We start from the raw sequence: 26,355 nt of genomic DNA on the forward strand, positions 1-26,355 counted from the left end.
TCCTCTCCCCTGTAACTATTCCCCAGGCCGTTGCTGCAAATGAGAATGTGTTCTCAGTCAATTTACCTGGTTAAATAACAGTAAAAGAAAAAAGAAAATTAAAAAGAATCTGCCTGGTAATCCTCTTCCTCCCTCTCTCTCTCCCTCTCCCTCCCTCACTCTCTCTTCCTCCCCTTTGTCACAATATTGTGACAAAGGGAGAGAGAGAGAGGAGGGAGAGAAAGAAAGACAGGGAGAGTGAGGGAGAGAGGGAGAGGAAGAGAGAGTGAGGGAGGAAGAGGGAGATGAAGAGGGAGAGATCAGAAAAGAGAGTGGAGAAAGAGAGGAAGAGGAACTCGAGAGAGAAAGGGAGAGAGGGAGGAAGAGGGAGAAAGAGAGGGATAGGAAGAGGGAGAAAGAGAGGGATAGGAAGAGGGAGAGAGGTTGGGATAGGAAGAGAGAGAGAGAGATGGAGAGGAAGAGAGAGATGGGGAGGGAGGAAGAGGGAGGAAGAGAGACAGAGAGAGGGAGAGAGAGGAAGAGGACGAGAGAGAGGTAGGAAGTGGGAAAGCAAGAGATGGCGGGAGGTAGAGGGAGAGAGAGGGATATAGAGCGGGAGAAATGGAGAGCGAGAGAGAGAGAGAAGGGGGAGGTGTGGTTGGTCATGGAATAATGAACCTATGGAGAAAGACTACGTCATTTTGGTAACCACGACAACCAGCCTGTGAAAATATGGGACAAAGTCCTTCACAACATCACTACTTTACTGCCTCATTTACCTATAATAAAATGTGTGTCTGTGTTAAGGGAGGGGTTATGTCTGGTCTGAGTCAGCTCTAAGGCTGCTATTTGGTCTGACAATCTGTTCAGTATACTGGTCCTGTGTTAGAAGAGACCATGTGTGTGTCTCTGTGTGTGTTATGGGTTTTAAGAGATACGGTTAAAACAAACAAGTGTCCACCACTCGGATTGAACCCACGACCTTCCCCTAACTCTTGAATAACTAGTACGGTGAGTCCCCACGACCTTCCCCTAACTCTTGAATAACTAGTACGGTGAGTCCCCACGACCTTCCCCTTGAATAACTAGTACGGTGAGTCCCACGACCTTCCCCTTGAATAACTAGTACGGTGAGTCCCACGACCTTCCCCTTGAATAACTAGTACGGTGAGTCCCACGACCTTCCCCTTGAATAACTAGTACGGTGAGTCCCCACGACCTTCCCCTAACCCTTGAATAACTAGTATGGTGAGTCCCACGACCTTCCCCTAACTCTTGAATAACTAGTACGGTGAGTCCCACGACCTTCCCCTAACCCTTGAATAACTAGTACGGTGAGTCCCACGACCTTCCCCTTGAATAACTAGTACGGTGAGTCCCACGACCTTCCCCTTGAATAACTAGTACGGTGAGTCCCACGACCTTCCCCTAACTCTTGAATAACTAGTACGGTGAGTCCCACGACCTTCCCCTTGAATAACTAGTACGGTGAGTCCCCACGACCTTCCCCTTGAATAACTAGTACGGTGAGTCCCCACGACCTTCCCCTTGAATAACTAGTACGGTGAGTCCCACGACCTTCCCCTAACTCTTGAATAACTAGTACGGTGAGTCCCACGACCTTCCCCTAACTCTTGAATAACTAGTACGGTGAATCCCACGACCTTCCCCTTGAATAACTAGTACGGTGAGTCCCACGACCTTCCCCTTGAATAACTAGTATGGTGGGTCCCACAACCTTCCCCTAACTCTTGATCACAGGAGTCATGAAGAGAGTCAGTCTGCTAGAGAGAGTTGAGTGTTGTGGAGTCATGAAGAGAGTCAGTCTGCTAGAGAGAGTTGAGTGTTGTGGAGTCATGAAGAGAGTCAGTCTGCTAGAGAGAGTTGAGTGTTGTGGAGTCATGAAGAGAGTCAGTCTGCTAGAGAGAGTTGAGTGTTGTGGAGTCATGAAGAGAGTCAGTCTGCTACAGAGAGTTGAGTGTTGTGGAGTCATGAAGAGAGTCAGTCTGCTAGAGAGAGTTGAGTGGTGTGGAGTCATGAAGAGAGTCAGTCTGCTAGAGAGAGTTGAGTGTGGTGGAGTCATCTGAAGAGAGTTGAGTCAGTCTGAAAGTCAGTCTGATAGAGAGTTGAGTGTTGTGGAGTCATGAAGAGAGTCAGTCTGCTATAGAGAGTTGAGTGTTGTGGAGTCATGAAGAGAGTCAGTCTGCTATAGAGAGTTGAGTGTTGTGGAGTCATGAAGAGAGTCAGTCTGCTAGAGAGAGTTGAGTGTTGTGGAGTCATGAAACCTTTGCCTCTACCCAGTACTGTTACAGCAGCATGATCATGTCAAGGCAGGCTGCAGCTCCAGGAGTTGAGAAAATGTGTGAGAAAAGGCAGCGCTTCAGAGAAAATGTGTGAGAAAATAAATTAATGTATTTATATAGCCCTTCGTACATCAGCCGATGTCACAAAGTGCTGTACAGAAACCCAGCCTAAAACCCCCAAACAGCAAGCAACGCGGTACGGTGGCCAGGAAAATCTCCCTAGAAAGGCCAAAACCTAGGAAGAAACCTAGAGAGGAACCAGGCTATGAGGGGTGGCCAGTCCTCTTCTGGCTGTGCCGGGTGGAGATTATAACAGAACACGGCCAAGATGTTCAAATGTCCATAAATGACCAGCATGGTCAAATAAATAATCACAGTAGTTGTCGAGGGTGCAACAGGTCAGCACCTCAGGAGTAAATGTCAGTTGGCTTTTCATAGCCGATCATTAAGAGCATCTCTACCGCTCCTGCTGTCTCTAGAGAGTTGAAAACAGCAGGTCTGGGACAGGTAGCATGTCCGGTGAACAGGTCAGGATTCCATAGCCACAGGCAGAACAGTTGAAACTGGGGCAGCAGCACGACCAGGTGGACTGGGGACAAGGAGTCACCAGGCCAGGTAGTCCTGAAGCATGGTTCGAGGGCTCAGGTCCTCTGAGAGAAGAGAGAGAGAAAGTGAGAGAATTAGGAGGGGTCTGGAGACACTGTGGCCCCTTCTGACTATACCCCCAGACAAGGCCAACTAGGCAGGATATAACCCCACCCACTTTGCCAAAGCAAAGTCCCCACACCACTAGAGGGATATCTTCAACCACCAACGTAGTGGACGGTATGAAAGAGCCCTAGTAAGCCAGTGACTCAACCCCCGTAATAGGCTTAGAGGCCAGTGGAGAGAGGGGAACCTGCCAGGCAGAGACAGCAAAGGCGGTTCGTTGCTCCAGAGCCTTTCCGTTCACCAAGCCCATGTAGTTTAGCAGTAAAACCTTGAAATCAGCCCTTGCCTTAAAACCTCTAGTGACTCCCCATCCCGCATGCGGGAGTGCAATCATCGACTGACACTAATTAGCATAACACAACGGACATAAATATTCCTAGAAAATATTCCTATTCATGAAAATCACAAGTGAAATATATTGAGACACAGCTTAGCCTTTTGTTAATCACCCTGTCATCTCAGATTTTCAAAATATGCTTTACAGCCAAAACTAGACAAGCATTTGTGTAAGTTTATTGATAGCCTAGCATAGCATTTTGTCCAGCTAGCAGCAGGTAACTTGGTCACGGATATCAGAAAAGCAATCAAATTAAATTGTTTACCTTTGATGAGCTTTGGATGTTTTTACTCACGAGACTCCCAGTTAGATAGCCAATGTTCCTTTTTTCCAAAAAGATCATTTTTGTAGGCAAAATAGCTCCGTTTGTTCTTCACGTTTGGCTGAGAAATCGCCTGGAAATTGCAGTCACGAAAATTAGCTCCATAGTATCGACAGAAACATGGCAAACGTTGTTTATAATCAATCCTCAAGGTGTTTTTCAAATATCTATTCGATAATATATCCACCGGGACAATTGGTTATCAGTAGGACCGATTGGAATAATGGCTACCTCTGTATTTTACGCGAGAATCACTCTGGGAGCCATCAGGTGACCAGTTGCGCAATGTATCCGCTTACGGGTATTCTTCAACATAAATGCGTAAAACTACGTCACAATGCTGTAGACACCTTGGGGAATACGGAGAAAGAGTAATCTGGTTGATAGCCCATTCACTGCTCAATAGGGACGCATTGGAACGCAGAGCTTTCAAAACATGAGTCACTTCCGGATTGGATTTTTCTCAGGCTTTCGCCTGCAATATCAGTTCTGTTATACTCACAGACAATATTTTTACAGTTTTGGAAACTTTAGAGTGATTTCTATAATAAGCCATCAATTATATGCATATTCTAGCATCTTGTCCTGACAAAATATCCCCGTTTACTACGGGAACGTTATTTTTCCAAAAATGAAAATACTGCCCCTTAGTCAATACTGCCCCCTAGTTATTAATTAACAGGAAGCCAGTGTAGGGAGGCTAGCACTGGAGTAATATGATCACATTTTTGGTTCTAGTCAGGATTCTAGCAGCCGTATTCAGCACTAACTGAAGTTTGTTTAGTGCTTTATCCGGGTGGCCGGAAAGTAGAGCATTGCAGTATTTTAACCTAGAAGTGACAAAAGCATGGATTCATTTTTGGACAGAAAGCTTCAGATTTTTGCAATGTTACATAGATGGAAAAAAGCTGTCCTTGAAACAGTCTTGATATGTTCATCAAAAGAGAAATCAGGGTCCAGAGTAGCGCCGAGATCTTTGGTTACAGGACATACATTACCCTTCTATTACAGTCTGGTTACAGGACATTACCCTTCTGTTACAGTCGGGTGACAGGACATACATTACCCTTCTGTTACAGTCTGGTTACAGGACATACATTACCCTTCTGTTACAGTCTGGTTACAGGACATACATTACCCTTCTGTTACAGTCTAGTGACAGGACATTACTCTTCTGTTACAGTCTGGTTACAGGACATACATTACCCTTCTATTACAGTCTGGTTACAGGACATTACCCTTCTGTTACAGTCTGGTTACAGGACATACATTACCCTTCTATTACAGTCTGGTTACAGGACATACATTGCCCTTCTATTACAGCCTGGTGACAGGACATATATTACCCTTCTATTACAGTCTGGTTACAGGACATTACCCTTCTGTTACAGTCTGGCTACAGGACATACATTACCCTTCTATTACAGGCTGGTTACAGGGCATTACCCTTCTATTACAGTCTGGCTACAGGACATACATTACCCTTCTATTACAGTCTGGTTACAGGGCATACATTACCCTTCTATTACAGGCTGGTTACAGGGCATTACCCTTCTATTACAGTCTGGTTACAGGACATACATTACCCTTCTATTACAGCCTGGTGACAGGACATTACCCTTCTATTACAGTCTGGTTCTATTTCTATTACAGTCTGGTTACAGGACATACATTACCCTTCTATTACAGTCTGGTTACAGGACATACATTACCCTTCTGTTACAGTCTGGTTACAGGACATACATTACCCTTCTATTACAGTCTGGTTACAGCGAGAATGTTCCAGTGGTAGTTGTGTAATTAGTGTAGTGGAGCAGATGGAGACTGGAGATCTCATCTAACTTAATTTTGTTTGTCGTCTGCACAATAGAGCTTTGTTAACATTGAGAGGAGAGAAGAGAGGGAAGAGGAGAGGAGAGGAGAGGGAAGAGGAGAGGAGAGAAGAGAGGGAAGAAAGGGAAGGAGAGGAAAAAAGAAAGAAAGGGGAGGAAGGGTGGGAGTTTGTTACTGCTGTGCAGGTTTACCCAGCATACTCTCTGGTTGTGGAGGTTCTCTCTCTCTCTCTCTCTCAACTCCATCCTCCGGTCACTCCCTCTGTCCTCCATCTCCCCTCCCTCTCCCTCGGCCTTCCCTCAACTCTCTCACCCTGTCCTCCCTCCATCTCCCTCTCTCCCCCGTCCTCCCTCACCCTGTCATCCCTCCATCTCCCCTCCCTCAACTATCTCTCTCCCCCTGTCCTCCCTCCATTTCCCCTCCCTCATCTCTCTCTCTTCCCCTGGACTGGCTTTGGCCCAACAATACGAACAATCATGTAATGATTCAAACAGCAGAACTGTTAATTTAGAACTCACTCAGCTGAACCAATACTGGATGGAGGGACATTAGCTGTTATTCTCCTGGTGTGTGGTTTGCGTGTGTATGTGTGTGTGGGTGTGTGGGTGTGTGTGGGTGTGTGTGTATGTGTGTGTGGGTGTGTGTGTATGTGTGTGTGGGTGTGTGTGTATGTGTGTGTGGGTGTGTGTGTATGTGTGTGTGGGTGTGTGTGTATGTGTGTGTGGGTGTGTGTGTATGTGTGTGTGGGTGTGTGTGTATGTGTGTGTGTGGGTGTGTGTGTATGTGTGTGTGGGTGTGTGTGTATGTGTGTGTGGGTGTGTGTGTATGTGTGTGTGGGTGTGTGTGTGTGTGTGCGTGCCTGTTTTTTTGTGTGTGCATGTGTGTGTTGCAGTAGAGTATCAGTGTGTAACAGCTGTACCAGGCCATATATGGTGTGTGTCTGACCGACAAACTGGTTCCTCTAAAGCCCTTAGCTTCCTGACTCCTTATAGGGCCATCCTTTCTCCCTAGCCCCACCGACACCGCCCAGGGCTGCTCTGATAGGACCACAGCCTCAGGACCAGCCACTAACCACACCCCCAAACACACACGTGTTTCTCAGTCTGGGATGTTGAAGTGTGGCTTGAGGTCAGTTGCAGTCTAACACAGGGAATACAGCACAAAAACGAACCCTAACCCAGTCAATACAGTACTAACCCAGTCAATACAGTACTAACCCAGTCAATACAGTACTAACCCAGTCAATACAGTACTAACCCAGTCAATACAGTACTAACCCAGTCAATACAGTACTAACACTAACCCAGTCAATACAGTACTAACACTAACCCAGTCAATACAGTACTAACACTCAATACAGTACCCAGTCAATACAGCATACTGACCCAGTCAATACAGTACTAACACTAACCCAGTCAATACAGTACTAACACTAACCCAGTCAATACAGTACTAACCCAGTCAATACAGTACTAACACTAACCCAGTCAATACAGTACTAACACTAACCCAGTCAATACAGTACTAACACCAGTCAATACAGTACTAACACTAACCCAGTCAATACAGTAACTAACCCAGTCAATACAGTAACACTAACCCAGTCAATACAGCACTAACCCAGTCAATACAGTACTAACACCCCAGTCAATACAGTATTAACACTGACCCAGTCAATAACACTAACCCAGTCAATACAGTACTAACACTAACCCAGTCAATACAGCACTAACCCAGTCAATACAGTACTAACCCAGTCAATACAGTACTAACACTAACCCAGTCAATACAGCACTAACCCAGTCAATACAGTACTAACACTAACCCAGTCAATAAGTACAGTACTAACCCAGTCAATACAGTACTAACCCAGTCAATACAGTCAATACAGTAAACACTAACCCAGTCAATACAGCACTAACCCAGTCAATACAGTACTAACACTAACCCACAATACAGTCAACACTAACCCAGTCAATACAGTAACACTAACCCAGTCAATACAGTACTAACACTCAATACCCAGTCAATACAGCACTAACACTAACCCAGTCAATACAGTACTAACACTAACCCAGTCAATACAGTACTAACCCAGTCAATACAGCACTAACCCAGTCAATACAGTACTAACAGTCAATACAGTACTAACCCAGTCAATACAGTACTAACCCAGTCAATACAGTACTAACCCAGTCAATACAGTACTAACACTAACCCAGTCAATACAGTACTAACCCAGTCAATACAGTACTAACCCAGTCAATACAGCACTAACCCAGTCAATACAGTACTAACCCAGTCAATACAGCACTAACACTAACCCAGTCAATACAGTACTAACAGTCAATACAGTCACTAACAGTCAATACAGCACTAACCCAGTCAATACAGTACTAACACTAACCCAGTCAATACAGTACTAACCCAGTCAATACAGTACTAACACTAACCCAGTCAATACAGTACTAACACTAACCCAGTCAATACAGTACTAACACTAACCCAGTCAATACAGTACTAACACTAACCCAGTCAATACAGTACTAACACTAACCCAGTCAATACAGTACTAACACTAACCCAGTCAATACAGTACTAACCCAGTCAATACAGTACTAACACTAACCCAGTCAATACAGTACTAACACTAACCCAGTCAATACAGCACTAACCCAGTCAATACAGTACTAACACTAACCCAGTCAATACAGTACTAACAGTCAATACAGTACTAACCAACCCAGTCAATACAGTACTAACCCAGTCAATACTAACCCAGTCACTAACCCAGTCAATACAGTACTAACCCAGTCAATACAGTACTAACCCAGTCAATACAGTACTAACACTAACCCAGTCAATACAGTACTAACCCAGTCAATACAGTACTAACCCAGTCAATACAGTACTAACCCAGTCAATACAGTACTAACCCAGTCAATACAGTACTAACCCAGTCAATACAGTACTAACCCAGTCAATACAGTACTAACCCAGTCAATACAGCACTAACCCAGTCAATACAGTACTAACCCAGTCAATACAGTACTAACCCAGTCAATACAGTACTAACCCAGTCAATACAGTACTAACCCAGTCAATACAGTACTAACACTAACCCAGTCAATACAGTACTAACCCAGTCAATACAGTACTAACCCAGTCAATACAGTACTAACCCAGTCAATACAGTACTAACACTAACCCAGTCAATACAGTACTAACCCAGTCAATACAGTACTAACCCAGTCAATACAGTACTAACCCAGTCAATACAGTACTAACCCAGTCAATACAGTACTAACCCAGTCAATACAGTACTAACCCAGTCAATACAGTACTAACCCAGTCAATACAGTACTAACCCAGTCAATACAGTACTAACACTAACCCAGTCAATACAGCACTAACCCAGTCAATACAGTACTAACCCAGTCAATACAGTACTAACACTAACCCAGTCAATACAGTACTAACACTAACAGTCAATACAGTACTAACCCAGTCAATACAGTACTAACCAATACAGTACTAACCAATACAGTACTAACCCAGTCAATACAGTACACTAACCCAGTCAATACAGTACTAACCCAGTCAATACAGTACTAACCCAGTCAATACAGTACTAACCCAGTCAATACAGTACTAACACTAACCCAGTCAATACAGTACTAACCCAGTCAATACAGTACTAACACTAACCCAGTCAATACAGTACTAACCCAGTCAATACAGTACTAACCCAGTCAATACAGCACTAACACTAACCCAGTCAATACAGTACTAACCCAGTCAATACAGCACTAACCCAGTCAATACAGTACTAACCCAGTCAATACAGTACTAACCCAGTCAATACAGTACTAACACTAACCCAGTCAATACAGTACTAACCCAGTCAATACAGTACTAACCCAGTCAATACAGTACTAACACTAACCCAGTCAATACAGTACTAACCCAGTCAATACAGTACTAACACTAACCCAGTCAATACAGTACTAACCCAGTCAATACAGTACTAACCCAGTCAATACAGTACTAACACTAACCCAGTCAATACAGTCACAGTACTAACCCAGTCAATACAGTACTAACACTAACCCAGTCAATACAGTACTAACCCAGTCAATACAGTACTAACCCAGTCAATACAGTACTAACCCAGTCAATACAGTACACTAACCCAGTCAATACAGTACTAACACTAACCCAGTCAATACAGTACTAACACTAACCCAGTCAATACAGTACTAACCCAGTCAATACAGTACTAACACTAACCCAGTCAATACAGTACTAACCCAGTCAATACAGTACTAACACTAACCCAGTCAATACAGTACTAACACTAACCCAGTCAATACAGTACTAACACTAACCCAGTCAATACAGTACTAACCCAGTCAATACAGTACTAACCCAGTCAATACAGCACTAACCCAGTCAATACAGTAACTAACACTAACCCAGTCAATACAGTACTAACACTAACCCAGTCAATACAGTACTAACCCAGTCAATACAGTACTAACCCAGTCAATACAGTACTAACCCAGTCAATACAGTACTAACACTAACCCAGTCAATACAGCACTAACCCAGTCAATACAGTAACTCAATACAGTACTAACCCAGTCAATACAGTACTAACCCAGTCAATACAGTACTAACCCAGTCAATACAGTACTAACCCAGTCAATACAGTACTAACACTAACCCAGTCAATACAGTACTAACACTAACCCAGTCAATACAGTACTAACCCAGTCAATACAGTACTAACACTAACCCAGTCAATACAGTACTAACCCAGTCAATACAGTACTAACCCAGTCAATACAGTACTAACCCAGTCAATACAGTACTAACCCAGTCAATACAGTACTAACCCAGTCAATACAGTACTAACCCAGTCAATACAGTACTAACCCAGTCAATACAGTACTAACACTAACCCAGTCAATACAGTACTAACACTAACCCAGTCAATACAGTACTAACCCAGTCAATACAGCACTACTAACCCAGTCAATACAGTACTAACCCAGTCAATACAGTACTAACCCAGTCAATACAGTACTAACCCAGTCAATACAGTACTAACCCAGTCAATACAGTACTAACACTAACCCAGTCAATACAGTACTAACCCAGTCAATACAGTACTAACCCAGTCAATACAGTACTAACCCAACCCAGTCAATAACCCAGTCAATACAGTACTAACCCAGTCAATACAGTACTAACCCAGTCAATACAGCACTAACCCAGTCAATACAGTACTAACCCAGTCAATACAGCACTAACACTAACCCAGTCAATACAGTACAACACTAACCCAGTCAATACAGTACTAACACTAACCCAGTCAATACAGTACTAACCCAGTCAATACAGTACTAACCCAGTCAATACAGTACTAACCCAGTCAATACAGTACTAACACTAACCCAGTCAATACAGTACTAACCCAGTCAATACAGTACTACTAACCCAGTCAATACAGTACTAACCCAATACAGTCAACACACAGTACAGTAACACTAACCCAGTCAATACAGTACTAACACTAACCCAGTCAATACAGTACTAACACTAACCCAGTCAATACAGTACTAACCCAGTCAATACAGTACTAACACTAACCCAGTCAATACAGTACTCAATACAGTACTAACCCAGTCAATACAGTACTAACCCAGTCAATACAGTACTAACACTAACCCAGTCAATACAGTACTAACACTAACCCAGTCAATACAGTACTAACCCAGTCAATACAGTACTAACACTAACCCAGTCAATACAGTACTAACACTAACCCAGTCAATACAGTACTAACCCAGTCAATACAGTACTAACACTAACCCAGTCAATACAGTACTAACCCAGTCAATACAGTACTAACCCAGTCAATACAGTACTAACACTAACCCAGTCAATACAGTACTAACCCAGTCAATACAGTACTAACCCAGTCAATACAGTAACCCAGTCAATAACACTAACCCAGTCAATACAGTACTAACACTAACCCAGTCAATACAGTACTAACCCAGTCAATACAGTACTAACCCAGTCAATACAGTACTAACCCAGTCAATACAGTACTAACACTAACCCAGTCAATACAGTACTAACCCAGTCAATACAGTACTAACCCAGTCAATACAGTACTAACACTAACCCAGTCAATACAGTACTAACCCAGTCAATACAGTACTAACCCAGTCAATACAGTACTAACCCAGTCAATACAGTACCCAGTCAATACAGTACTAACACTAACCCAGTCAATACAGTACTAACCCAGTCAATACAGTACTAACCCAGTCAATACAGTACTAACCCAGTCAATACAGTACTAACCCAGTCAATACAGTACTAACACTAACCCAGTCAATACAGTACTAACCCAGTCAATACAGTACTACTAACCCAGTCAATACAGTACTAACCCAGTCAATACAGCACTAACACCAGTCAATACAGTACTAACCCAGTCAATACAGTACTAACCCAGTCAATACAGTAACTAACCCAGTCAATACAGTACTAACCCAGTCAATACAGTACTAACACTAACCAGTCAATACAGTACTAACCCAGTCAATACAGTACTAACCCAGTCAATACAGTACTAACCCAGTCAATACAGTACTAACCCAGTCAATACAGTACTAACCCAGTCAATACAGTACTAACCCAGTCAATACAGTACTAACCCAGTCAATACAGTACTAACCCAGTCAATACAGTACTAACCCAGTCAATACAGTACTAACCCAGTCAATACAGTACTAACCCAGTCAATCAATACAGTACTAACCCAGTCAATACAGTACTAAATACAGTACTAACCCAGTCAATACAGTACTAACCCAGTCAATACAGCACTAACACTAACCCAGTCAATACAGTACTAACACTAACCCAGTCAATACAGTACTAACACTAACCCAGTCAATACAGTACTAACACTAACCCAGTCAATACAGTACTAACCCAGTCAATACAGTACTAACACTAACCCAGTCAATACAGTACTAACACTAACCCAGTCAATACAGTACTAACACTAACCCAGTCAATACAGTACTAACCCAGTCAATACAGTACTAACCCAGTCAATACAGTACTAACCCAGTCAATACAGTACTAACACTAACCCAGTCAATACAGTACTAACCCAGTCAATACAGTACTAACCCAGTCAATACAGTACTACTAACCCAGTCAATACAGTACTAACACTAACCCAGTCAATACAGTACTAACCCAGTCAATACAGTACTAACACTAACCCAGTCAATACAGTACTAACCAATACAGTACAACCCAGTCAATACAGCAACACTAACCCAGTCAATACAGTACTAACAATACAGTACTAACCCAGTCAATACAGTACTAACAGTACTAACACAATAACCCAGTCAATACAGTACTAACACTAACCCAGTCAATACAGTAACCCAGTCAATACAGTACTAACCCAGTCAATACAGTACTAACAGTACTAACCCAGTCAATACAGTACTAACACTAACCCAGTCAATACAGTACTAACCCAGTCAATACAGTACTAACCCAGTCAATACAGTACTAACACTAACCCAGTCAATACAGTACTAACCCAGTCAATACAGTACTAACCCAGTCAATACAGTACTAACCCAGTCAATACAGTACTAACCCAGTCAATACAGTACTAACACTAACCCAGTCAATACAGTACTAACCCAGTCAATACAGTACTAACCCAGTCAATACAGTACTAACCCAGTCAATACAGTCAATACAGTACTAACACTAACCCAGTCAATACAGTACTAACCCAGTCAATACAGTACTAACCCAGTCAATACAGTACTAACACTAACCCAGTCAATACAGTACTAACACTAACCCAGTCAATACAGTACTAACCCAGTCAATACAGTACTAACCCAGTCAATACAGCACTAACCCAGTCAATACAGTACTAACCCAGTCAATACAGTACTAACACTAACCCAGTCAATACAGTACTAACACTAACCCAGTCAATACAGTACTAACACTAACCCAGTCAATACAGTACTAACACTAACCCAGTCAATACAGTACTAACACTAACCAGGTCAATACAGTACTAACCCAGTCAATACAGTAACACTAACCCAGTCAATACAGTACTAACACTAACCCAGTCAATACAGTAACACTAACCCAGTCAATACAGTACTAACCCAGTCAATACAGTACTAACACTAACCCAGTCAATACAGCACTAACCCAGTCAATACAGTACTAACCCAGTCAATACAGTACTAACACTAACCCAGTCAATACAGTACTAACCCAGTCAATACAGTACTAACACTAACCCAGTCAATACAGTAACACTAACCCAGTCAATACAGTACTAACACTAACCCAGTCAATACAGCACTAACACTAACCCAGTCAATACAGTACTAACCCAGTCAATACAGTACTAACACTAACCCAGTCAATACAGTACTAACACTAACCCAGTCAATACAGTACTAACACTAACCCAGTCAATACAGCACCCAGTCAACAGTACTAACCCAGTCAATACAGTACTAACACTAACCCAGTCAATACAGTACTAACACTAACCCAGTCAATACAGTACTAACCCAGTCAATACAGTACTAACCCAGTCAATACAGTACTAGTCAATACAGTACTAACACCAGTCAATACAGTACTAACCTAACCCAGTCAATACAGTACTAACACTAACCCAGTCAATACAGTACTAACACTAACAGTCAACTAACACTAACCCAGTCAATACAGTACTAACCCAGTCAATACAGTACTAACACTAACCCAGTCAATACAGTACTAACCCAGTCAATACAGCACTAACACTAACCCAGTCAATACAGTACTAACACTAACCCAGTCAATACAGTACTAACCCAGTCAATACAGTACTAACCCAGTCAATACAGTACTAACACTAACCCAGTCAATACAGTACTAACCCAGTCAATACAGTACTAACACTAACCAGTCAATACAGTACTAACACCAGTCAATACAGTACTAACACTAACCCAGTCAATACAGTACTAACCCAGTCAATACAGTACTAACACTAACCCAGTCAATACAGTACTAACAGTCAATAAGTACTAACAGTCAATACAGTACTAACCCAGTCAATACAGTACTAACACTAACCCAGTCAATACAGTACCAGTCAATACAGTACTAACCCAGTCAATACAGTAACACTAACCCAGTCAATACAGTACTAACACTAACCCAGTCAATACAGTACTAACACTAACCAGTCAATACAGTACTAACCCAGTCAATACAGCACTAACCCAGTCAATACAGTACTAACCCAGTCAATACAGTACTAACCCAGTCAATACAGCACTAACACTAACCCAGTCAATACAGTACTAACACTAACCAGTCAATACAGTACTAACCCAGTCAATACAGTACTAACCCAGTCAATACAGTACTAACCCAGTCAATACAGTACTAACCCAGTCAATACAGTACTAACCCAGTCAATACAGTACTAACACTAACCCAGTCAATACAGTACTAACCCAGTCAATACAGTCACTAACCCAGTCAATACAGTACTAACCCAGTCAATACAGTACTAACACTAACCCAGTCAATACAGTACTAACCCAGTCAATACAGTACTAACACTAACCAGTCAATACAGTACTAACCCAGTCAATACAGTACTAACACTAACCCAGTCAATACAGTACTAACACTAACCCAGTCAATACAGTACTAACCCAGTCAATACAGTACTAACACTAACCCAGTCAATACAGTACTAACCCAGTCAATACAGTACTAACACTAACCCAGTCAATACAGTACTAACACTAACCCAGTCAATACAGTACACTAACCCAGTCAATACAGTACTAACACTAACCCAGTCAATACAGTACTAACACTAACCCAGTCAATACAGTACTAACACTAACCCAGTCAATACAGTACTAACACTAACCCAGTCAATACAGTACTAACCCAGTCAATACAGTACTAACCCAGTCAATACAGTACTAACCCAGTCAATACAGTACTAACCCAGTCAATATAGTACTAACCCAGTCAATACAGTACTAACCCAGTCAATACAGTACTAACCCAGTCAATACAGTACTAACCCAGTCAATACAGTACTAACCCAGTCAATACAGTAACTAACCCAGTCAATACAGTACTAACCCAACCAATACAGTACTAACAGTCAATACAGTACAATACAGCACCCAGTCAATACAGTACTAACCCAGTCAATACAGTACACTAACCCAGTCAATACAGTACTAACACTAACCCAGTCAATACAGTACTAACACTAACCCAGTCAATACAACACTAACCCAGTCAATACAGTACTAACCCAGTCAATACAGTACTAACAGTCAATAAGTACTAACCCAGTCAATACAGTACTAACAGTCAATACAGTACTAAACCCAGTCAATACAGTACTAACACTAACCCAGTCAATACAGTACTAACACTAACCCAGTCAATACAGTACTAACCCAGTCAATACAGTACTAACCCAGTCAATACAGTACTAACACTAACCCAGTCAATACAGTACTAACCCAGTCAATACAGTACTAACACTCAATACAGTACAGTCAATACAGTACTAACACAGTCAATACAGTACTAACACCCCAGTCAATACAGTACTAACACAGTACTAACCAGTCAATACAGTACTAACACTAACCCAGTCAATACAGTACTAACACTAACCCAGTCAATACAGTACTAACACTCAATACAGTAACAACCCAGTCAATACAGTACTAACCCAGTCAATACAGTACTAACACTAACCCAGTCAATACAGTACTAACCCAGTCAATACAGTACTAACCCAGTCAATACAGTACTAACCCAGTCAATACAGCACTAACACTAACCCAGTCAATACAGTACTAACACTAACCCAGTCAATACAGTACTAACCCAGTCAATACAGTACTAACCCAGTCAATACAGTACTAACCCAGTCAATACAGTACTAACACTAACCCAGTCAATACAGTACTAACCCAGTCAATACAGTACTAACACTAACCCAGTCAATACAGTACTAACACTAACCCAGTCAATACAGTACTAACCCAGTCAATACAGTACTAACACTAACAATACAGTACAGTCAATACAGTACTAACCCAGTCAATACAGTAGTCAATAAGTACTAACCCAGTCAATACAGTACTAACACCAGTCAATACAGTACACTAACCCAGTCAATACAGTACTAACCCAGTCAATACAGTACTAACACTAACAGTCAATACAGTACTAACCCAGTCAATACAGTACTAACACTAACCCAGTCAATACAGTAGCACTAACCCAGTCAATACAGTACTAACACTAACCCAGTCAATACAGTACACTAACCCAGTCAATACAGTACTAACCCAGTCAATACAGTACTAACCTAACCCAGTCAATACAGTACTAACACCAGTCAATACAGTACTAACACAATAACCCAGTCAATACAGTACTAACCCAGTCAATACAGTACTAACCCAGTCAATACAGTACTAACCCAGTCAATACAGTACTAACACTAACCCAGTCAATACAGTACTAACCCAGTCAATACAGTACTAACACTAACCCAGTCAATACAGTACTAACACTAACCCAGTCAATACAGTACTAACCCAGTCAATACAGTACTAACCCAGTCAATACAGTACTAACACTAACCCAGTCAATACAGTACTAACCCAGTCAATACAGTACTAACTAACCCAGTCAATACAGTACTAACCCAGTCAATACACTAACTAACCCAGTCAATACAGCACTAACACTAACCCAGTCAATACAGTACTAACACTAACCCAGTCAATACAGTACTAACAGTCAATACAGTACTAACACCAGTCAATACAGTACTAACACAATAACCCAGTCAATACAGTACTAACAATACAGTACTAACCCAGTCAATACAGCTAACTAACCCAGTCAATACAGTACTAACACCCCAGTCAATACAGTACTAACCCAGTCAATACAGTACTAACACTAACCCAGTCAATACAGTACTAACACTAACCAGTCAATACAGTACTAACCCAGTCAATACAGTACTAACACTAACCCAGTAACACTAACCCAGTCAATACAGTACTAACACTAACCCAGTCAATACAGTACTAACACAATAACCCAGTCAATACAGTACTAACACTAACCCAGTCAATACAGTACAACACTAACCCAGTCAATACAGTACTAACCCAGTCAATACAGTACTAACACTAACCAGTCAATACAGCATAACACTAACCCAGTCAATACAGCACTAACACTAACCCAGTCAATACAGTACTAACCCAGTCAATACAGTACTAACCCAGTCAATACAGTACTAACACTAACCCAGTCAATACAGTACTAACACTAACCCAGTCAATACAGTACTAACCCAGTCAATACAGTACTAACACTAACCCAGTCAATACAGTACTAACACTAACCCAGTCAATACAGTACTAACCCAGTCAATACAGTACTAACCCAGTCAATACAGTACTAACCCAGTCAATACAGTACTAACAGTCAATAAGTACTAACCCAGTCAATACAGTACAACTAACCCAGTCAATACAGTACTAACCCAGTCAATACAGCTAACACTAACCCAGTCAATACAGTACTAACCCAGTCAATACAGTACTAACCCAGTCAATACAGTACTAACCCAGTCAATACAGTACTAACACTAACCCAGTCAATACAGCACTAACCCAGTCAATACAGCACTAACACTAACCCAGTCAATACAGTACTAACCCAGTCAATACAGTACTAACACTAACCCAGTCAATACAGTACTAACCCAGTCAATACAGTACTAACACTAACAGTCAATACAGTAACTAACAGTACCAGTCAATACAGTACTAACACTAACCCAGTCAATACAGTACTAACCCAGTCAATACAGTACTACACTAACCCAGTCAATACAGTACTAACCCAGTCAATACAGTACTAACACTAACCCAGTCAATACAGTACTAACCCAGTCAATACAGCACTAACTAACACTAACCCAGTCAATACAGTACTAACCCAGTCAATACAGTACTAACCCAGTCAATACAGCAGTCAATACAGTACTAACACTAACCCAGTCAATACAGTACTAACCCAGTCAATACAGTACTAACCCAGTCAATACAGTACTAACACAGTAATACAGTCAATACAGTATAACAGTCAATAACACTAACCCAGTCAATACAGCACTAACCCAGTCAATACAGTACTAACACTAACCCAGTCAATACAGTACTAACCCAGTCAATACAGTACTAACACAATAACCCAGTCAATACAGTACTAACACTAACCCAGTCAATACAGCAACACTAACCCAGTCAATAACTAACCTAACAGTCAATACAGTACTAACCCAGTCAATACAGTACTAACACTAACCCAGTCAATACAGTACTAACACTAACCCAGTCAATACAGTACTAACCCAGTCAATACAGTACTAACCCAGTCAATACAGTACTAACCCAGTCAATACAGTACTAACCCAGTCAATACAGTACTAACCCAGTCAATACAGTACTAACACTAACCCAGTCAATACAGTACTAACCCAGTCAATACAGTACTAACACTAACCCAGTCAATACAGTACTAACCCAGTCAATACAGTACTAACACTAACCAGTCAATACAGTACTAACACTAACCCAGTCAATACAGTACTAACCCAGTCAATACAGTACCAGTCAATACAGTACTAACCCAGTCAATACAGTACTAACACTAACCCAGTCAATACAGTACTAACCCAGTCAATACAGTACTAACACTAACCCAGTCAATACAGTACTAACACTAACCCAGTCAATACAGTACTAACCCAGTCAATACAGTACTAACCCAGTCAATACAGTACTAACCCAGTCAATACAGTACTACTAACCCAGTCAATACAGTACTAACACTAACCCAGTCAATACAGCACTAACACTAACCCAGTCAATACAGTACTAACACTAACCCAGTCAATACAGCACTAACACTAACCCAGTCAATACAGTACTAACCCAGTCAATACAGCACTAACACTAACCCAGTCAATACAGCACTAACACTAACCCAGTCAATACAGCACTAACACTAACCCAGTCAATACAGTACTAACACTAACCCAGTCAATACAGTACTAACCCAGTCAATACAGTACTAACCCAGTCAATACAGTACTAACACTAACCCAGTCAATACAGTACTAACCCAGTCAATACAGTACTAACACTAACCCAGTCAATACAGCACTAACCCAGTCAATACAGTACTAACACTAACCCAGTCAATACAGTACTAACACTAACCCAGTCAATACAGTACTAACCCAGTCAATACAGTACTAACCCAGTCAATACAGTACTAACCCAGTCAATACAGTCAATAAGTACTCAATACAGCACTAACCCAGTCAATACAGTACTAACCCAGTCAATACAGTACTACACTAACCAGTCAATACAGTCACTAAGCACTAACCCAGTCAATACAGTACTAACACTAACCCAGTCAATACAGTCACTAACCCAGTCAATACAGTACTAACCCAGTCAATACAGTACTAACCCAGTCAATACAGTACTAACCCAGTCAATACAGCACTAACACTAACCCAGTCAATACAGTACTAACCCAGTCAATACAGTACTAACCCAGTCAATACAGTACTAACCCAGTCAATACAGTACTAACCCAGTCAATACAGCACTAACACTAACCCAGTCAATACAGCACTAACCCAGTCAATACAGTACTAACACTAACCCAGTCAATACAGTACTAACCCAGTCAATACAGCACTAACCCAGTCAATACAGTACTAACACTAACCCAGTCAATACAGTACTAACACTAACCAGTCAATACAGTACTAACAGTCAATACAGTACTAACCCAGTCAATACAGTACTAACCCAGTCAATACAGTACTAACACTAACCCAGTCAATACAGTACTAACACAGTCAATACAGTCAATACAGTCAATACACAGTAACCCAGTCAATACAGTACTAACCCAGTCAATACAGCACTAACACTAACCCAGTCAATACAGTACTAACACTAACCCAGTCAATACAGTACTAACACTAACCAGTCAATACAGTACTAACCCAGTCAATACAGTACTAACACTAACCCAGTCAATACAGTACTAACCCAGTCAATACAGTACTAACACTAACCCAGTCAATACAGTACTAACCCAGTCAATACAGTACTAACACTAACCCAGTCAATACAGTACTAACCCAGTCAATACAGTACTAACCCAGTCAATACAGTACTAACCCAGTCAATACAGTACTAACACTAACCCAGTCAATACAGTAACACTAACCCAGTCAATACAGCACTAACCCAGTCAATACAGTACTAACACTAACCCAGTCAATACAGTACTAACCCAGTCAATACAGTAACACTAACCCAGTCAAGTACACTAACCCAGTCAATACAGTACTAACACTAACCAGTCAATACAGTACTAACCCAGTCAATACAGTACTAACCCAGTCAATACAGTACTAACCCAGTCAATACAGTACTAACCCAGTCAATACAGTACTAACACTAACCCAGTCAATACAGTACTAACCCAGTCAATACAGTACTAACCCAGTCAATACAGTACTAACCCAGTCAATACAGTAAATAACAACCCAGTCAATACAGTACTAACACAGCCAGTCAATACAGTACTAACCCAGTCAATACAGTACTAACCCAGTCAATATAGCACTAACCCAGTCAATACAGCACTAACCCAGTCAATACAGTACTAACCCAGTCAATACAGTACTAACCCAGTCAATACAGCACTAACCCAGTCAATACAGCACTAACCCAGTCAATACAGCACTAACCCAGTCAATACAGTACTAACACTAACCCAGTCAATACAGTACTAACACTAACCCAGTCAATACAGTACTAACACTAACCCAGTCAATACAGTACTAACCCAGTCAATACAGCACTAACCCAGTCAATACAGTACTAACCCAGTCAATACAGTACTAACACTAACCCAGTCAATACAGTACTAACACTAACCCAGTCAATACAGTACTAACCCAGTCAATACAGTACTAACCCAGTCAATACAGTACTAACCCAGTCAATACAGTACTAACCCAGTCAATACAGTACTAACACTAACCCAGTCAATACAGTACTAACCCAGTCAATACAGCACTAACCCAGTCAATACAGTACTAACCCAGTCAATACAGTACTAACCCAGTCAATAGAGTATTCTCTCTCTCCCAATTCAATTCAAAACGTTTTATTGGCATGGGAAAGATTTTGAAGTAGATAATTAACAAATGTAATATTATGTATATATACAGTGTTGTAACCATAACCATAACCAGGGAAATTTAGCATACATAAATATGGGTTGTATTTACAATGGTGTTTGTTCTTCACTGGTTGCCCTTTTCTCGTGGCAACAGGTCACAAATCTTGCTGCTGTGATGTCACACTGTGGAATTTCACCCAATAGATATGAGAGTTTATCAAAATTGGATTTGTTTTCAAATTCTTTGTGGATCTGTGGAATTTGAGGGAAATATGTTTCTCTAATATCATACATCGGGCAGGAGGTTAGGAAGTGCAGCACAGTCCACCTCATTTTGTGGGCAGTGTGCACATAGCCTGTCTTCTCTTGAGAGCCATGTCTGCCTACGGCGGCCTTTCTCAATAGCAAGACTATGCTCACTGAGTCTGTACATAGTCAAAGCTTTCCTTAAATTTGGGTCGGTCACAGTGGTCAGGTGTTCTGCCACTGTGTACTCTCTGTTTAGGGCCAAATAGCATTCTAGTTCGCTCAGTTTTTTAATTAATTCTTTCTTATGTGTCAGGTAATTATCATTTTGTTTTCTCATGATTTGGTTGGGTCTAATTGTGCTGTTGTCCTGGGGCTCTGTAGGGTGTGTTTGTGTTTGTGAACAGAGCCCCAGCACCAGCTTGCTTAGGGGACTCTTCTCCAGGTTCATCTCTCTGTAGGTGATGGCTTTGTTATGGAAGGTTTGGGAATCACTTCTTTTTAGGTGATTGTAGAATTTAGCGGTTCTTTTCTGGATTTTGATCATTAGTGGGTATCGGCCTAATTCGGCTCTGCATGTATTATTGTTTTAAGTTTTGCACAGAGGATATTTTTTAAAGAGTTCTGCATGCAGAGTCTCAATATGGTGTTTGTCCCGTTTTGTGAATTCTTGGTTGGTGAGCGGACCCCAGACCTCACAACCATAAAGGTCAATGGGTTCTATAACTGATTCATGTATTTTTAGCCAGATCCTAATTGGTATGTAATATGTTTATGTTTTTACATCGTAGAAGGCCCTTCTTGCCTTGTCTCTCAGGTCGTTCACAGCTTTGTGGAAGGTAGCGGTGCTGCTGATGTTTCCGCCGTGGTATGTATAGTTTGGTGTGCTCCAGGGCAACGGTCTCTAGATGGAGTTTGTATTTGTCGTCTTGACAACTGGAAACCATTATCTTTGTCTCCTTCCAGGAGGGAATGGCCCTTCAATATTTTGTTACAGCTGTTGGAGAGCATATCTTAGTCGACACCCGTTCAGCATCGTTCTGAGAGCGTTTAACACGTCTCTTTAAGGATTCACACGTGATGCCATGTGGTAAACACACACTATGTCAAATCAAATCTAAGTGTATTTGTCATATGCACAGGATACGGAAGGTGTAAACGCTACACTGAAATGGTTACTTGCATAGTAGCAATATCAAAAACAGAAAGTGTCCAGATAAAAAAAGATTTGATATTATTTTTTATGATTATATTTTATGATTATCAGATTAAGTTTACCCGACACACTTGTCTAAATTGAAGGAAATGCTATAACCACCAGACACATCTAGCTAAGTGTCTATTGTCTAGACATGTACACATGTTGATGAAATACAATAGATGGACATAATCACCCCCAGACACCTGGCTAACTGGATGGGTCATGTCGTCATCCGGCCAAATCATCTGGCTAACATTAGGCTAAAACTAGCAATGCAAATGGATTTCTGATTAGAATAATAATCCTACACAGATCACACACGTGACGGTATCTAGCGAACCAGCAAGCTAACATTTGCTAGCTAACTAACAGTACGCTTTTTAACTTGAAATAAAAATGAATTTCTGACAAAATTTGAAATGTATATTTGAAATTGTAGCTAGACTCTAACTCATATACTAGTCACTCCAGTTGACACTGTGTCAAGTCACTCCAGTTCACACTGTGTCAAGTCACTCCAGTTGACACTGTGTCAAGTCACTCCAGTTGACACTGTGTCAAGTCACTCCAGTTGACACTGTGTCAAGTCACTCCAGTTGACACTGTGTCAAGTCACTCCAGTTGACACTGTGTCAAGTCACTCCAGTTGACACTGTGTCAAGTCACTCCAGTTGACACTGTGTCAAGTCACTCCAGTTGACACTGTGTCAAGTCACTCCAGTTGACACTGTGTCAAGTCACTCCAGTTGACACTGTGTCAAGTCACTCCAGTTGACACTGTGTCAAGTCACTCCAGTTGACACTGTGTCAAGTCACTCCAGTTGACACTGTGTCAAGTCACACTGTGTCCAGTCACTGACACTGTGTCAAGTCACTCCAGTTGACACTGTGTCAAGTCACTCCAGTTGACACTGTGTCAAGTCACTCCAGTTGACACTGTGTCAAGTCACTCCAGTTGACACTGTGTCAAGTCACTCCAGTTGACACTGTGTCAAGTCACTCCAGTTGACACTGTGTCAAGTCACTCCAGCTGACACTGTGTCAAGTCACTCCAGTTGACACTGTGTCAAGTCACTTGACACTGTGTCAGTCACTGACACTGTGTCAAGTCACTCCAGTTGACACTGTGTCAAGTCACTCCAGTTGACACTGTGTCAAGTCACTCCAGTTGACACTGTGTCAAGTCACTCCAGTCACTGACACTGTGTCAAGTCACTCCAGTTCACACTGTGTCAAGTCACTCCAGTTGACACTGTGTCAAGTCACTCCAGTTGACACTGTGTCAAGTCACTCCAGTTCACACTGTGTCAAGTCACTCCAGTTGACACTGTGTCAAGTCACTCCAGTTGACACTGTGTCAAGTCACTCCAGTTCACACTGTGTCAAGTCACTCCAGTTGACACTGTGTCAAGTCACTCCAGTTGACACTGTGTCAAGTCACTCCAGTTGACACTGTGTCAAGTCACTCCAGTTCACACTGTGTCAAGTCACTCCAGTTGACACTGTGTCAAGTCACTCCAGTTGACACTGTGTCAAGTCACTGTGTCAAGTCACTCCAGTTCACACTGTGTCAAGTCACTCCAGTTGACACTGTGTCAAGTCACTCCAGTTGACACTGTGTCAAGTCACTCCAGTTCACACTGACCGTGGAAGTAGACCATCAGTTTTTCCAACTCATCTGTTGTCAAGTCACTCCAGTTGCACCTGATAAATCAGGGTATCACTGTTGTTGAGTCACTCCAGTTGAAACTGTAGTCAAGTCAATGGCAGTTATAACTTTAAAAAATGGCACTGTAGAAAGAACTACCATTACACATATATTTGGATAAAAAAAACAAGTCACATGTACTGTATATTATGAAGAGGGTGGGGCTCAAGTCACATGTACTGTATATTATGAAGAGGGTGGGGCTCAAGTCACATGTACTGTATATTTTTTGGGGCTCAAGTCACATGTACTGTATATTACCTGAAGAGGGTGGGGCTAAGTCACATGTACTGTATATTATGAAGAGGGTGGGGCTGTCAATGTACTGTATATTTGAAGAGGGTGGGGCTCAAGTCACATGTACTGTATATTATGAAGAGGGTGGGGCTCAAGTCACATGTACTGTATATTATGAAGAGGGTGGGGCTCAAGTCACATGTACTGTATATTATGAAGAGGGTGGGGCTCAAGTCACATGTACTGTATATTATGAAGAGGGTGGGGCTCAAGTCACATGTACTGTATATTATGAAGAGGTGGGGCTCCAAGTATTATGAAGAGGGTGGGGCTCAAGTCACATGTACTGTATATTATGAAGAGGGTGGGGCTCAAGTCACATGTACTGTATATTATGAAGAGGGTGGGGCTCAAGTCACATGTACTGTATATTATGAAGAGGGTGGGGCTCAAGCTGTATCCCTGTCTCACCCCATGACCCTGTGGAAATAAATGTGTGTTTTTTTTTGCCAATTTTAACTGCACACTTGTTGTTTGTGAACATGGATTTTATAACTTCATATATTTTTCCCTCAACACCGCTTTCCATCAATTTGTATAGCAGACCCTGATGCCAAATTGAGTCAAAAGCTTTTTGAAATCAACAATGCATGAGAACACTTTTCCTTTGTTTTGGTGTGTTTGTCAATTAGGGTGTGCAGAGGGTGGCAGGTAGCCTAGTGGTTAGAGCGTTGGGCCAGTTGATTCTAAGATTTGTATTTGATCATGTTTTTTCTGTTCTCAGTACAACTGACTCTACACAGTTCTCAGTACAACTGACTCTACACAGTTCTCAGTACAACTGACTCTACACAGTTCTCAGTACAACTGACTCTACACAGTTCTCAGTACAGCTGACTCTACACAGTTCTCAGTACAACTGACTCTACACAGTTCTCAGTACAGCTGACTCTACACAGTTCTCAGTACAACTGACTCTACACAGTTCTCAGTACAGCTGACTCTACACAGTTCTCAGTACAACTGACTACACTGTTCTCAGTA

General features: G+C 41.7%; 1 protein-coding gene across 2 annotated transcripts in view; it reads left to right on the forward strand.

Moving 5' to 3' along the window:
- Window positions 1-26,355, forward strand: part of sh3bgrl (SH3 domain binding glutamate-rich protein like) — a 55,677-nt gene that overhangs the window by 20,147 nt on the left and 9,175 nt on the right. The window lies entirely within an intron of this gene.

Source organism: Oncorhynchus nerka, linkage group LG5, assembly GCF_034236695.1.
Source record: "Oncorhynchus nerka isolate Pitt River linkage group LG5, Oner_Uvic_2.0, whole genome shotgun sequence".
Lineage (NCBI taxonomy): Eukaryota > Metazoa > Chordata > Actinopteri > Salmoniformes > Salmonidae > Oncorhynchus > Oncorhynchus nerka.